The sequence below is a fragment of the Calidris pugnax genome, unplaced genomic scaffold (genome assembly GCF_001431845.1).
Source record: "Calidris pugnax isolate Ruff unplaced genomic scaffold, ASM143184v1 scaffold31, whole genome shotgun sequence".
Taxonomy (NCBI): Eukaryota; Metazoa; Chordata; class Aves; order Charadriiformes; family Scolopacidae; genus Calidris; species Calidris pugnax.
In genome coordinates, this window is record NW_015090786.1 from 5,416,348 (window position 1) to 5,432,243 (window position 15,896).

Consider the following 15,896-nt stretch of genomic DNA (forward strand, 5'->3'; position numbering starts at 1 on the left):
ACACATGCAACTTGAAGAGCAGCAACAATTGGTTAGGAAGCCTTTGTAATATTTTTTAAGTTGAAATAATTACAGACAGAAAAGCAACAAGAACAAATGCACTCACTATCATCCCTGTGTATTCATTGATTTCAGTCAGTTCTATAAGGGCTCCCTTGCTGCATATGATTTCACTTCCAATTGATGTGTGCCTCCTTTCAAACTAGTTTTCTTCTACCTTGAATGGGCCAGTAGTTAAAATAGACTCATCCACTTGTAAATAAAGCGCTATCCTTTAGTCATTCCCATATTCAAGCATCCTGCATGCCTTAGATCCTCCTAATCTGCTGTCTCTCCAGTCTCCCACATTCCCCAGTATTTCAAAACCAGCAGTAATAATGTCAAATTTTTGTAATGTCAAACTTTTTCAAAAAATTTTACCATGACAAGCCCCCTTCTTGCAAATTAGATTTGGTGGATAAGACTTACCCCTAGTTCCATACCTAAGGCAATGATTCCCACAGGACGTGCTAAGGCACACTTCTGTGCTTTGAGAGCATCTGAAGCATGGCAAAGTGGCAGCTTGTGTGCTTTCATCAATAAGAACTGATAATATGTGCTCCAGAGCTCTACAGCCAGTCGTTCCATGATACGTTAGTATCACATTTAGCAGTAGCACACCAATTCCAGGCTCAGCTCCTTCGCCCCTGACTCCAGTGGCTGCTTCTTTCTCCAGGCTCCTTTCTCCAAGCTAGCAATGTTAGAGTGCCTTCCCTAATTTACTCCTGAGCTCTCTGGGCTCAACTTCCTTCTCCTTCCTTAAATTGGCTCTAGCAAATTTTTTTTCCTCAATTAAAGCCTCTTAGACCTTCTCACCCTCCAGTCTTTCCTTTTCTCCCTTGCTTTCCACACAGACAAACACCTTTTCCCCACACTAGATCCAATTTCAAGATCAACATAACCCAGTTCAAGTCCACACTATTTAACAGCATCCATAGCCCTTGCATTTCAACTGCTAATGATCATTAGCACTCCTGCAGGAACCCAGAGAGCCAGACTGGGGACTGAGCAAATCCAACTTACCAATCTAACAAAAAACTACTCACTTTTTTGTTGGCTTTGTAAGCCACTGAATACTCAGGGTGGCAGCTATGGAAGCAGGGGTGTTGGTTGGGAAGGGAAGTGTGAGGCTGAGAGAAGTAAAACACCTTTGCAGCGACAGCAAAAGGAAAATTGCCCCACCCCAGCCAGAGTAACTTCACCCTCATACAGCTCATCTATAGGCAAAGATATTGAAGATACAGTTACTATCAGAGTATGAAAAAACCAGAACTGTGAAGGCCTTAAACAGATCCATCCAAGACAAAACTAACAAGACAAAACTAACCAGCAGAAAGAAGACAGATTAGTGTACAGATAAATTCCAGCTAAATATATTCTACAAATATAATGTAAGAAATGGGGTCTCTGCATACTTGCAATGCCCCATTTCAACTGAATCTTTACAAAGTGGTTTAGAGATTTTTTTGTCACAGTAATACCATTTAAGAAAGAGCTGAACTGCTTGACTAACCCGAAGTGATAATTAATATTACTTGATTTTTTTTTTTTACCATTTTCTAGTGTATAAGTTTTCAGATGTTCTTTAAAAAAATAAAATCAGACATACTTAAAATGTGATTGTTTATTCAGGTAGCTGATGGTAAGCCAAAACACATGACAGTCAAAGTAAAAATGTAAAACATTTCAGAAAAAAGAACATTTCCTCACCGTTTCCTCAGTCTTCCATTTTACTTGGATAGCTTTAAATGAAAACTTGTGTGATTTACTTAATCTTCCACAAAAGGGTGATTTGCTCAAAGTGTATCATAGTACCAGAAACAACGCAATCTCCCAAGCTAAGAAAAAAACCTATTAATAAAGCTACTAAACCAAGAAAATTATAGAAGATGAGAAAAATATAAATCAACTGCAAAGAAGGGGGCAGTACAATTTCAACTGTGAACAAACGAAGCTCAGATCATAAGTGCATTTTTAGCAAGAACTTCAGAGCTAGAGGAACAGACTGTAATTAGACCTCAAGGACAACTATCATGCTAGACTTGCAAGGAATATCTTATATCCAAAGGTCACTTATCACACCAAGTACAAAATCAAATGGCAAGTAAAAATTTTTTTTTTTCAAAGTACTTTCTCTACTTTCAGAAACATAAAATAGTAAAAAGTAAACAACAGAATATGCTTTAATATATAAAACTGTAATTTCTACATATTTAAAACTGCAACAGGGTACAGTTGCATACAGATTCTGCTCCCTCCCCTTTCTCCCCCAAGCCTCATCTGATATCAGCTTCTCATGGGAAAGAGTAGATCACTTTCAAAATGGATATTATTCGCAGAAATTGTTCCCTGATACAGACTAAGCAGAGGAAACAGCCATACACTAAACGAAACAGTATTAGGGACAATAATACTAATCTTGAAAGAAATATATACTTAATCTTCAAGTACCATTGTTCACACAGAAGCAGCACAATACTTTTTTTATACATACATGCATTGCAATGCTTTCTCTTATTCGTAGGGGGCTTCTTTTTGTTTATGATCAATAGTAAATGAGATGATCGCCACAGAGCTTAGCGTCCCCTTCTCCCTTTCTACTCTCATCTATCGGAATTACTCCTTTTTTATTATTAACATTTCATGGATGTCTTAGATTTATTTACCAGAGATCTTCCAGACATTTACAAAGCCACCCTTGACAAGAGTCTAAAAGGACCCAGTCAGCTTGAAGTTCAATGGCAAGAGTTTAACTGTCCAAGCTCTTCTACAACTATTCAGGGAGGAAAAGCTGCCTTTTCACTCCTCAGTCTCCACAAAATAAAAGTGCCCCGGAACACTGTCTAGATACATGTAACCAAAGAGTGCTGAAATACTACTGTAGAGTGTACTATGAAATAATAAAAGCACGTTAATTCTCCAGTATTAGAAACATTGCTCAAATGCCAGGTTAACGTAGAAAAAATGAGATCTTTAACACAAAACACAGTAGTAATAAATTCTATCATTGTATTGTTAAGGTGCTTCTGAGTGTGTTTATGCTATCTTTATGACTCTGAGCTGCCAATGCCCACCCTCATCATATCACTACAGCACTGCATTATGGATAACTATGCCCACTTCCATCCCATAACACACAATGGAACTCAAATTTTCTTATATTTATAAATACCCCAACTTGGCAAATTTATTTCTTTCCTGCAAGCTTTTGATCACAAAATACACAGAGATTACAAAACCAATATTACAGAGACATAATGGCTTAAAGTCAGAAATTAGTAAGCCTTTTAAAGTCTCATTTCCCTAGAAAAACAAACTGCGATCACATTACTGACCTCTGTCAGACACTTAAACTTTTGAACATAAAAGCAATTTCAACAAATATGACAAAGGTTTGCAAGTCTAAGCAATACTGTGTTGTGATGAATAGAAATACAGAAGCTATTCAAAAGAGCAAGGAAAAAGCAGTTACAACTGGTGCCCCAACCGTCCCCAAAATCAGTCACCAGCTGGTTATTCAGCACCTGCATAATTCTTTATAGCCACCACGAGATCAAAAAGGCCTGAAGAGCTTCAATTGAGTATTCCAGTGCATAGCATAGCTATACAAGTAGCACAAGCCTTGGTATGTCCATCAGATAGACAGCACTTGTAAGATACAACTTCACCAGAACAGGGAAAATCAGCTGATCTTAGGTAATTGCTACCTTTATACATCTCCCTGTCTCTCTGCAACACCACCAAGTTCTCTCTCTTTGAATCTCATTCTCTTAATGTGTATTTCCCTTTCCAATCTCCCACATCTTCTCCAGCAAACACTTATTTTCCTTTTTACTGTAATAAACTAAGTCAGTCTGCAGCAGAACAGGCTCTGAAAAGCTGTATGAAATTTAAGAATTGTTATCTTTCAAAAGTGATGCCATCCTGAAGTTTTCAGGATGCTAGGTCACAATTGTTAAAATGCCCCCTTTAAAAAGGCCACAGATGTCTACTTAAGCCAACAATTATCCTTATTAAGAGCATCTTATGATTTTCACCTTTCCAAAGAGAACATGCAACAGCAGCTGCTTCCAAGGAGAACAGTTCTACATGAAACTTTAAATACAGTCAAATCTCAATTATGAGATGATAATTTACCCAGCACACTGGAGTTGGTTCTGCCCAGAACTACCCGGATGAATTATATTTCAGCATATCTAAGAGTTTATTTATCTCAAACACGAAACACAACTCTGCTGCTTCATTGGCCAGTTCATGTCCAGAAGCAGCACTGCACCTTTCAGACAAAGCAAAGCCTAAGTTACCGAGCTGCCCGAACCACACTGCTCCCATCCAGTCAGCCACAGTTCAAAGTTCACAAATGCTGAATCCATGCAGTTCTATGGAGCAGCAGAAACTTAATCTGGACTAGATGTGAGTGTATGAAATATAGAGTTCAGGTTGGGTTATGCCAACAGCAGGAGAAGCAGCAGTATCACATCCAGCATGGAGTGGCATGGATACAGAGAAGTGTAAGACTACCACCAAAAATTTAAGGAGCAGAACAAGCTTGCATCAGTGAAATACTTTGTAATGTTGTAATGGAGATTATGGCTTTTCTGATCACATTAGTACAAATGATGTAAGATCAGCTTGTGGATGATGTGGCTATGACTAGAATAAAGTGGGCCAATGTGCACACTGCACTGGCTTTGTTGGCCCAAGAAGACCCACCAGGAGTCTCAGCATTTTCAATCCCCCAGCTTCTGGAAGGGCTCACTGAGACCAGCACCACACAGCAGGAACGCACAAAGCCCGCTCAAATCCGGTGTCATGTCCAGGCTGTTGCATTTCCATGGACGCCTGGGTGAGAGGAGCAGCAGCCTGGTGGTGCAGCATGGGTGAGCCCGGATCCAGGTTTATCAGCTCTGGATCAGTGTTAGTCCCATCCAACAGAAGGCATCTAGGAAAAATCTGTGGTATCTTTGCACTGTAGCTCCTAATGCTTCTATTATCTCGGGATTTTCAGCAGCAAAGATACTGCAGCCCTCCCTCTCCAGGGAAAGGCAAGTTACGTATTACTAAGGAAAAAAAACCTATAAAGCAATTTCAAAGCATTTGTGCCGCTCGCTGGAGAATAATAAAAAACAGTAGTAGTCTTATTTCAGAGTCCTATTTTAACACAGTATTGTAAATTGTCTCTGACTCCAAGATCAGACATTACAATTCTGGGAAGACGGCATTTTCATCTTTAATATAAAGCTGTTATAGTGCCTCTTTTCATTAAAAAAAAAATACAGCATAATTTATGTAGTATTCCCATACAATCAAGTCTACTTGACATCACCAAAATGTAGGGTAGATGCAGAGAGTCAGGATGCTCACCATATCTTGACAATGGCCACAAGTTTCTTAAGGAATCAATTCAGGATGGGACAAGCATTGCATAAAACCAGAATTTCCTAGCATATCATTAATTACCCCAAGGTAAATTTTACAGCTAGGGCTGACACTGCCAATGCCAAAACTATTGCTCTGATAAAGGCTTGCTTACCTTCCATTTAAAATAGAGTACTTCTTGCATTCCTTCCTTTTAATAACTTAGAAAATAATGTCAGCGCTTGAATGAATCTGGTTTTGAATGACTTTTCTTTAAATACTCCACCCCTGGGCTTTTTTTAAAATACTACTTTGAAGTGAAAATGTAGAACTCAAAGTTTATCAAACTATTTTATAAGTAGAACAAAGATTTAACTGCATGAGGTTCCAGAACAAGGTTCCAAAAGCTGAAGAGGTTTTCTATTAGTCTTAATTAAAAGTAGCAAGGAAAGCAAACCCTAAAACACACACTCCAGGAAGCATTTTATTTTCAAGACAGAACCTTGCAAATCAGTTCAGCTGTACTACTCGGCAGAATATGAATCAGTTACAGAATACAACAACAGTTTTTTCCCCCACACCCAGAAACAGAAAGAAAAGGCCAGAGCCCACACCTGAGCCACCACAGCCAATAAAAAGCAACAGACTATGAGTAGATTTATCACAGAAGCACCTAATGACTGTGCTCCAGGTTTTAGGGAAAAAATCTGAGAGAGGCAAATATGACTAATTTATTTCTTACAAAGTATATTTGAGTATATGCTTACAAAGTATATTTATCTCCTTAAACAAGGAGATAAGATGGATAAATGGTCAACGGGTCATTATACTAAATGGAGCTTCAGGCAGTTCATTGAAAGCCCAGGAAGAACTTCCTGAGCATTTGAACTCCAAGGCATTATTTGTTTTCATCAACACCAACACAAGCAACTTTCATTCAAAAAGAAGAATAAAATATTGAGGAGGGATAGGCAAGCAGCAAAGTTGGATTCTCTTTCAACTTTCAAACATATGCAACTTTCAAATTTTGCATTCACTTCTGTTAGATAAACTGCATTTAATCATTCACTGAAAGATGTGGTGTATTCAGTAATTTATTGGTTAAAGCAGAATTATATATATATTTTTTTTAAAACCAATAGACTGAAAGAAATAAGAGACAGCTGAGGACAATGTCTATGGTCTACACAAGTATATCCAAGACAGCAGATAAGTTTCATGACAAGCATCCCCCCCAATCAGAAAATGTAGTTACAGGTGTCATTTTGATATAAATGAGTATTTTGCAAGGCACATATCAGCAAGTGCACACAGGTTCAATACCTGTAACTATGGCTAGACACAATACACAAAGTCAATTCACTTAGAAAAGATTCAAACTGGCACTGTTGTTATGACTTAGTAAGTTTCCAAGATAGTGATGAAAATCAATCTCAAATCCGATCAACCTGACCAGACTCTAATCTACTTTAAATATTACATCAGCAGATTGAGACTTATGACTTTAAACACTTTATGGTAAAAAAATTTGTTTCAAAGACTAAGGAAAAAAAAAAGTATCTTAGGGAAAAAAACCCAACCAACCATAACCTACTTCAACCATAAGTAAACTAGCAATAGCACGTTCTTAACTGTGAAAGAAGTCAGAAACTGGCACATGCAGTGAAGAATCTACTGCATTGACCATCCTTAAACTAAGTAAAAGAACTTACTTTTATTGAGCTTTCAAGCTCACACTCCCCACTACTGTCCTATACGAGTTCCAAGAAGGAAAAATAAAGTTGTTTAGACTCTTAACCAACTGATGACTGCTAGCCTAGAACGTAATTCCACCGTACACCTCTCCTGTCCAAAAAAACAAGTGACTGAAAAGGGTGGCATAAGCTGTACTCTGTAAGCCTTTTACAGTGAACATTTCCCAAATTCCCCAGTAGATTTTGATGTTCTGGCCCTTCTACAGCTTTTCCGCAGTTGTCCTCTCTTGCAAACATGCCGTTGTCCATTTCCAGCACTGTTCATAGCTCCACAAGCAGAAAGAGTGTAGAAGTGAAAGCACTGTCAGTTTTGTTGATGCCCAGAAATAGACCTGATCAGTAGATTTGCAAAACACAGAGACTACTGGCAAAAGAGGACTCAGAAAAACACTACTTTTTTCAGGTCACACCCTGCCACATACATTTAAAAAAAAAAAAAAAAAAACACTAGTGGTGAAAACAAAGGGGGTTGTATTTTAACTTAAGTAGAATTTAAGTTACATGTAACAAATAAATAAAAAGGCAACTGACCACTTCCTAAAAATGAAATTAAGCTGTCATTAAAGATTATCAAATCCCCCCAAAATCAGTTGGGAAGTACAATAGAGAGATAAAGACAATGAGTATTGCACAACATAGAATAAAGCACACACACCAATACCATGCAATTTGTACAGTTCTTGTACCCATCATTTCTTACAGAGGAACACGAAGGAGGTTAACAGACTACCTCCTCAGGAAACACTTGCAGCTTAAAAAGCGTGACTCCTGTAAGTGTAGAGAAATACTTCATGTTTTGAGGGTACTAGTTTTACAGAAAGTAAAAAATTAAAAATGATGCACTTCTATAGCTGGAAGAAGAAAAAAACCAAACCAAACCAAAAAGACCCAAACAAAACACCACACTGCATGCCCAACTTTTTCAAAGCTTGCAGAAAGCTCCAGTGCTTCAGTTGTTCCTCACAAACCTGCCAAAAAGCAACGACAAGAAACCATCCTCATCTGCTCAATAGCACAGCAGGTATGGAAGTAGCACATTCTCAGCTATTAGGGAATCTATATAGTACTTAAGAGCACTGTGTACAATAAGCCTTTTGGCTAACATTTAAGAACACAGAGCCCTGCTTTCCTTTAGTTTTCATCCTAAACTTTTCCCTGTTCCTGTATACCATTACATAGATTGAAAACTCTCAAGTGGAATTCAATTAATAAAATAGTGCAAAGAACTGGAGGCCTCTTTAATCTAGTGTGAAGAAAGGCAAAAAAAGCTTTGCCACCCACTTTCTAGACAGGAACCGATGATCTGCATGGATGCTGATCTAGAAATCAAGCCTCAATTTCCATGTGATGTCGAAGTGTTATTTACAGGGCAAGCATTTCCTCTTCTAATAGTACCTGAAAATAGCTGTAATGCATTTGCAGCAAATTTCCTCAAGAAGTTCACCTTTTACCACACATGCCAGATCTGCAAAATCCCCAAAGTAACACTTTGTAAAACTACAAATAACCTGGGTATTGTAACCAAGTTTCAAGAAAACCACAGAGATTCTCATAGTTCTATATCCATGTTTAGCATTCAGATTGCAAAATAATTCCCACACAATGAAAGGAAGAAAGTGAAAAGAATGGCTTCTCACCTCTTCACAGATTAGATTCTAGACACTGCCAATTTGCTACACAAAATGGAAAAAAGTTACCACAACATATGCCTAAACAACAGAAATTAAATGGCCACAACCATGTTTAATTGCAGCATGCTATTATTAGTATAAGCAGCATTCAGTAATTATCACAATTACTTGCTCCGGACGATGGTAAGATTATTTTCCAGGTTGTCCCAGCATCCTGACAACTACAAATACATAGCTTAGCCTGCAAAAATCCTCACTTATTAGCTACCTGAGCTGGTACAACTAAAAGATGAGCTACATGGGGAAAAAAAAAGAAAAAAAAAAGTACATAATAAAAGCCATTCTATACAGAGAATCTCTCTCTCCCTCAGTAAGAGTCTCTCTTCTATACAGTGGGAGACTTAAGGACTTGTTGGAAGCAGCGAGACACAATTGTAGCACTGCCATCTTCTACAGGCAACTTCTGACTGTGGTATTTCTCATCTTCTCCTAATCAGACCTGAACAGTCAACAAGAGAATACTTCCATCTATTATGGAAGCCTGTTAAAGGGAACAGTAATATGAAGACACAGAACTATAAATAAAGCAACACTGAAGAATTAAGCAGGGTGGAGGATTGACGGAAGAGCAGAAAGAGCATACGAATAAGCAGAACGGAAACAGAAATGGAAAAAAATCATGAGCACCAAAAAATAACAACTTCAAAAGCTAATAGAAGAGTTGCAACAAAGATGAGGTGCAGGATAGAGTATGAATCTGATCAAGTATTTAGATGAAACTAAATACTCAAATTAGAAAATACAAGAAATAATAGGAACCCAGTAGTAAACACTGCTTTCCCCTTCTAATCTCTAAAATGCCAAATTGCAGATTGTTCATCACTTGTCCATGGAGCATGATTCCAGGAAGCAAAATCTGCTTTTCTGACTCAATGTTACTTGAACACAGGAAGACAAAAGCAAACTGCAGTGACAGAGAGAAATCAAAAGTAGCAAGAAATTAAAAGCCACAAGGTGAAAAGTCAGTATTAACAATGAAGAAATATATTTTACTGTTTCACATGGAAGAAAAACAAGAAAAAGGAGTTCTACAAATTAAAAGAGAGTAACACAATCCCCAGAAGCCATGCAAGTGCCCCTATGAAAGACAAACTTGTTGGGTCCTCCGAAAGCCCACACGTCACCCCCAAGTCAGGCAGAGGGGAGCGGGGCCAGCGTCTGCTCTCCAAGGTACTGCCCCTTCCACCGCCGCTCGGAATCTCCAGCCCGAGCATCCTCCTACCGGTAACATCCCATGATGCTCCCCATCACCTGAGCATCCAAGGACACCTACAGCAGGAAGCCTCTCTCAAGAGCTGACACTGACAACATCCAGTATAGCCTAAAACACATTATCTTTGACATATCTCAGAAACTGCTTGGGACATCCGTAACTTGAAAACTGTCCTTATAGAGGAAAAGCCATACAGCACCAGAAGGCATTAAAAAAAAAAAAAAACCACCAACAGAAGTTTTCTTACACTGGGAATGAGATGCCTTCAAGTTCTACACTAATCAAGTATCTTAGAAAAACATCCCTTTTTTTTTTTATTCTTGAATTTCATTGAAGTTATTCAAATAACTAAGCAGGAATATAACTGCAGACGCTGTGCAGGCCGCTTACTAGGAAGGCCAAGAGCACCAAGAGCATAAAATTTGAGAACCTCTATAAAGGAATTAATTTCCTTAATATTACATGCAATAACTAATGTGAGGATATTAGCTTCCACGGCTTTCTTAAGCTTTCAGGATACTGTAACAAGTACTTACCCAACGTAAGATTTCCCTACATACAAACAGAAAGATCTCAGTAAATACATGTAAACAGTCCATAAGTCACAATAAAATTCAGCAGAATGGGATTTACGTAACTAATCTTCAGCATCAGTGATCAAGCAGCTTGAGAAATGAGAAAGAACCAGTCTTCAGCAGCCTGGACAGGAAAAGTTTCAGGACAAAATCATTTTTGATCACATCAAACAACATGAACCAAAATCACTGCACATAATAAAAGCTGAAATATCTTTCCAAAAATAGAAGCCTTTTAGCTATTAAAGTCACAGAGTTTTTCCTTCAACTGCTTTACAATTACGACCAATAAGATAAAACTTCTTTATCTTAGTGTAACCTTCTCTTTTGCTTTAGAAAGTTCACCATTAGAAAGCATACAAGTTCCTCCTTCCAATTTTTTTCTCTGGTTACCCTGATTCATTTGGAGTAGCACTTCACCACAGTCCATGATAACTACAATTTGGCAATACTTCTATAAAGGAAAAGTTATTTTCATTTTCCTCTAAGTCTGGCTGCTCATCCCCTTAAAAAGGGTCAAAGACAAAAGTAAAAATGAAAAAAATCACTGAAGTTTAATTTCATAAGCAATTGAGCTTCTTTTCTTCAATAGGAGACAGTAAGATTAATAAAGTTGGGCAGTTACCCCAATAACTCCTCTATAGAGTCTCCACAGAGTTTCTGAACATGGAAATGTCATGTAAGTGGAAAGAATACATAAAACTTTAAAAAAGGCCAAAAAAAGAAAGCTTACAGGCAACCACTGCACAAGTAACAACAGCTCTTGTGAATCAAGTGGTGTCAATTATGCAGTATTTGTAATAATATTTTTATAACATATACTCAATACCTAAAATAATACATGAATATTCACAGCATAAAATATTCATACTTTCCAGATCCCAAAGAGCAAACTGAATGCTGCAATGCTTTGGAATAGTTCTTATCTACCTCAAGGTAAACATTGCCTCACTCAACCTCTAAGTCTACTCTTTGTACTTCCTAGATGCCAGAATTACGTGACAAGAAGTCAAGTCAAACATCTTCAGCATCCAAATTCAGGGCTACCCTGAAGCTATACAAATAGTAAAACACACCAGTATCTCCAGTGTTTTATAGACCTGATCACATTGGGAGCACTTCTGCTTCCAGCTGACAGTGAAAACGGGCAGAAAACCGTAATATTAGTCTACATCCATCTCTTGTACTTGAGTACACTGTGTGAGTTTGGTTTTTTCAGGGGTTTTTTTTTAATGTTTTCCTAAAGGTTTAAGAGAAAATGTAATGAGAAAAATGGCCTGCAAGCTTGTGTAGTAGAATAATACCTAGAAATCTCTACTCGTCAACGTGAACTGATTTTGTAAGGTTTTGGAGCTGCTAGGAAAAAAAAAAAAAAAATTGGACTAAAGAGGTAACGATCGAAGCAAGTGAAGCAGAATGCTGGGAAGAAAACAAACCTAGTTCCCAGAAAGCAAGAACTGGGAATATCCTAGGCTTACTAAGGCTGCCTAAACCCACAACAGCCGCTGTATAATAAAACCTACTATCCGTGCCGTAATTTCTTTTTCCTTACTTTTATAAAAAACGAACCAAACAAAAAGAAGAAAACAAATCTCAACCAAAACCATCTACAGAGTTTTAAGTCAACATATGTCAACCCCAGCTGCAGTCCCAAAGGAAAGCCTCTCAGGCAACCAAGCCCAGTCAGGCTCTCTGGGACGTACCACAGCCAGGACTCCGAGCACAACTGACTCACGACCAGTCTGAGAACTCGATTTCCACTTTTAAGCTAAGAAGAGGCACTCCCAGGCAATGACAATCTTACACTCAACAAATACTTATCACGGAGCATCAGGTACTCTATACTTTGAAGTGAAGCCTGTGTAAGTGTCCAGTGATAGCACAGTTCTACAGGTAGCTCAAACTATTGCTGTGGCTCCAGGTCTGACACAGCAACTTGCAAAACTGTGGTGTAAAAGACTTGAGACAAAAATCCATGTTTATTGTTATATTTCTGTAATTTCTGTCCTACTTTAGGGTTAAGACTATCTGGATATCTGCGCAGCGCCTACCAAAACAGAACTAGCCTGATCAGGGCCTCTGGACAGCAGAGTAATGTAAATATTACTGAAGAACAAATGAAACTCAATATAATCCCTCCTAGACTGACAAGAACTGGCATCCAAAGAAACCAAGGAATGCACAGTGTGTCAATATCAGGGTTCATTTTGGGATACAGAATACTGTAAGTTAACATCAAAACATATAATGTCCTCCACGCATTTTTCCTGTACAAAGTATATACATTTAAATGAGTCCTTCTAATTAATGCCATGAGAATCTGTTCTTAAGACTTCTGTAAATAAGTGCCCTTATCTTAAAAAGTAAACAATTGTATCTTCCTTTTTCTTTTTTTCCTTTCTATTTAAAGCTACTAAATGCTTATGTTGTGGAAAATTAATTCAGAAATCAGACCAGATATAAAGACTTTACTCCTATTAAACCCCTGCCTGGGAAAACATAAGTGATGCTAACATACCTAGAGCACTTAGCGAGAAATTATAGACTATTTACTCTGACTGAACAACAGATTATCTTTCAATGCAAAAACTGCTTTAAAGCCTGGACATTTCATAGAGGAATATGTGATTTACTGAGTTCCTGGATCAAATAAGAATATGAAACTACTACTTATCAGGAAATAACTTCAAGATCAGGGAATTTACTGGGTTTCATACTTCATATCAAATACTAAAAATAAAGATGCTGCAAGAGTAAAAGAAAAAAAACCACCAAACCAGATATTGCTGCTTCTGTCCATAAAACATTGCCTGCTTCTCACGCTTAAGTGTAGCAACGAAGCCTTCTGTTAAATATATATTCACTTGCATATGGATCTAATGACCAAAAATTAATTTCAAACTACAGGTTTCCAGTTACACAAGATCTCAGATGGCCTTTAAGAGTTCCACAGAAGCAGGCCCATTGACTATCTGCTACAAAATAGGCCTAAGGACCTGGCATTTTGTAAGGAAATGAGCTCTAGCAAGACATAACCCTGGGCCTACACAAGGCCACTGCTAGCCAAAAGCTCCAGCTCTGCACATTGTTATGGGGTGTGGATTAATATTGTAGTAGTTTACAGTGGGATGAAGATGCTGATAATAAAAAGATGCCTGTCTGTTCGCAGAATTGTTAAATTCCATCCTTCTGTCATCCGTAAGTTGGTAACTACTTCTGAAGAACACTGGAGCTTCCCACGTGTTCTTTTCAAAACAGTACATTAAGAGCTGTTAGTCAATTCACTTTCTAAGTGACCTGTCATACAATTGATACCAAATAATTATTTTGTAAACATCAGGGTAAATGAAGACAAAGGGCAGTACGTGCTCTGTGTAAAAATATTTAGTTTAGCAAGAAATTTCTAAAACAAACTAGATTATGTTTCCTGGACCTCTTTCAAAACACTGCTTTAGTAGTTTCAGTGAAGAGGCGATCCCAAATGCTCAGCGGGCAGAAAAGGAAACTGCTGGCAGTCTTTGGCTCACACATTTTGGGCATGACCTCATTCTTTACTACCACTTTTCATTTTTGCTGCAGTGTTTTAAAAACCAAGGCCTGACATTATTTTTGTATGTTACCTTTAATTGTTACTTTAAGAACTGCAAAAAACACAACTTGAAGTTATATAAGAAAGCTTACCTCCCTCATAACTCATTCTCATGCAGTGAGAAGGTAGGTAGCACACACAATGCACCATAATATATACCTTCATATCCAAACACACACAGGAAATAGTTATGTTTAAAGTGTGCCACATCTACTGTTAACTGACTAGCTTTTTTGGAAGTTAACTATATAGCAATAGTAGTGCATAATTTCCCTAATAAATTTGACTTTTAAAGTCAAATTTCTTTTTCAGAAATAGCAGCTTTATATCTTAAATTATACAGAACCATTAAAGTATCCATACCTTAGTTATATATTAAAAAAAATATATATTAAAGTGATTTGAGATACTGCTTTATCTATAAAGGAATATCTAGCTGCCCAATTACCTTAAAATGGTTCTAAAAATAAATTCACAATGGGATTTCGGAGATTTCTTGGAACATCACATTTAATGTTACAACTTTTTTTCTGCTTGATCATATCAATTTGATCAAGTTTAAATAATGATTAGTTATCAATCCACCAATCCATCAAAACCAAGCAAAATTATCTATTCCAACAAGCAGTTGTCATCAGTACACCATTGATAGTTTAGTCTTATTTTGAACCTACTGTTTAAATAAGCATTCAATCTATAATACCAGCATATTCCCCACCTCTCCAGTTGAGAAAGATAAGATACACATGCTAAATTAAGTAAACATCACAGAGATTGTATAAAACAAGATATTGGAATTGCAAGCCTAGCCAAACTTGGCAAGCAATTTTAACAACCCAACAGTTCTCTGATGTTAACCTTTTAATCTGATTTATTCCAGCCTCTGGGCTCTCCTGAAAGTTAGTTTTACACATACGTATTTACTTTTCAAATAAAACGCTGGCCATCACTGAATATCATATTTCCCCAGCAGGAAAGAGGCCAACATTCAGCTACCATAGTATCTACTCATACGTCTTAGGACACACACACCACATGCAACTGGACCTCACAAGAGTTAAGAAAACTCTATCCAAATCCTGCTCTAGGAAGCATTCTCTGCTTCACTTTATTGGAACACAATTTGCCTCTAAGCAGACTGCAGTGTGCAACCAGGAAAAATGCTTAAGATTGGAGATAGCTAAACTTCCTGCTAATCACAAACTTCAACCGGTAAGTTCATTAAATTCCCCAGCATCTCTAGAAATCATGGTTTTTAATCCTTGTTCATGAAGCAGTGCACAGAGGCAAGGCCCGGAGAAGCGGGGAAGGTACCTTGCCTGCCAGGGAGGACGGAGAGCAGGTTCCCAGGGATACACAAGGCCTACTGCATAGGGGTAAAGGGGATTTCGTGCCCCGAATGCAAACCCAGCCCAGCGCTGCCAGGGGGAATACCCGCCGTATTAACCCTCCGACCCTCCTGGCTCCTTAGGCAACACCTGTAAAGAGGAAACTTCGGGAGGAGGCAAGAGACCACCCCCGAAGCGAAGCACCCGGCAGCTCCATCGCCCTCCCCCCCCGCCGCCGTCAGCCCGGCCCTCGCAAAGCCGAGCCCGGGCTCCTTGAGGCGCCGGTTCCCTCACAGCCCGGCAGCCGCTGAGGGGAAAAAAATTAGGTACCCGAAAACCGTCGCCCCCC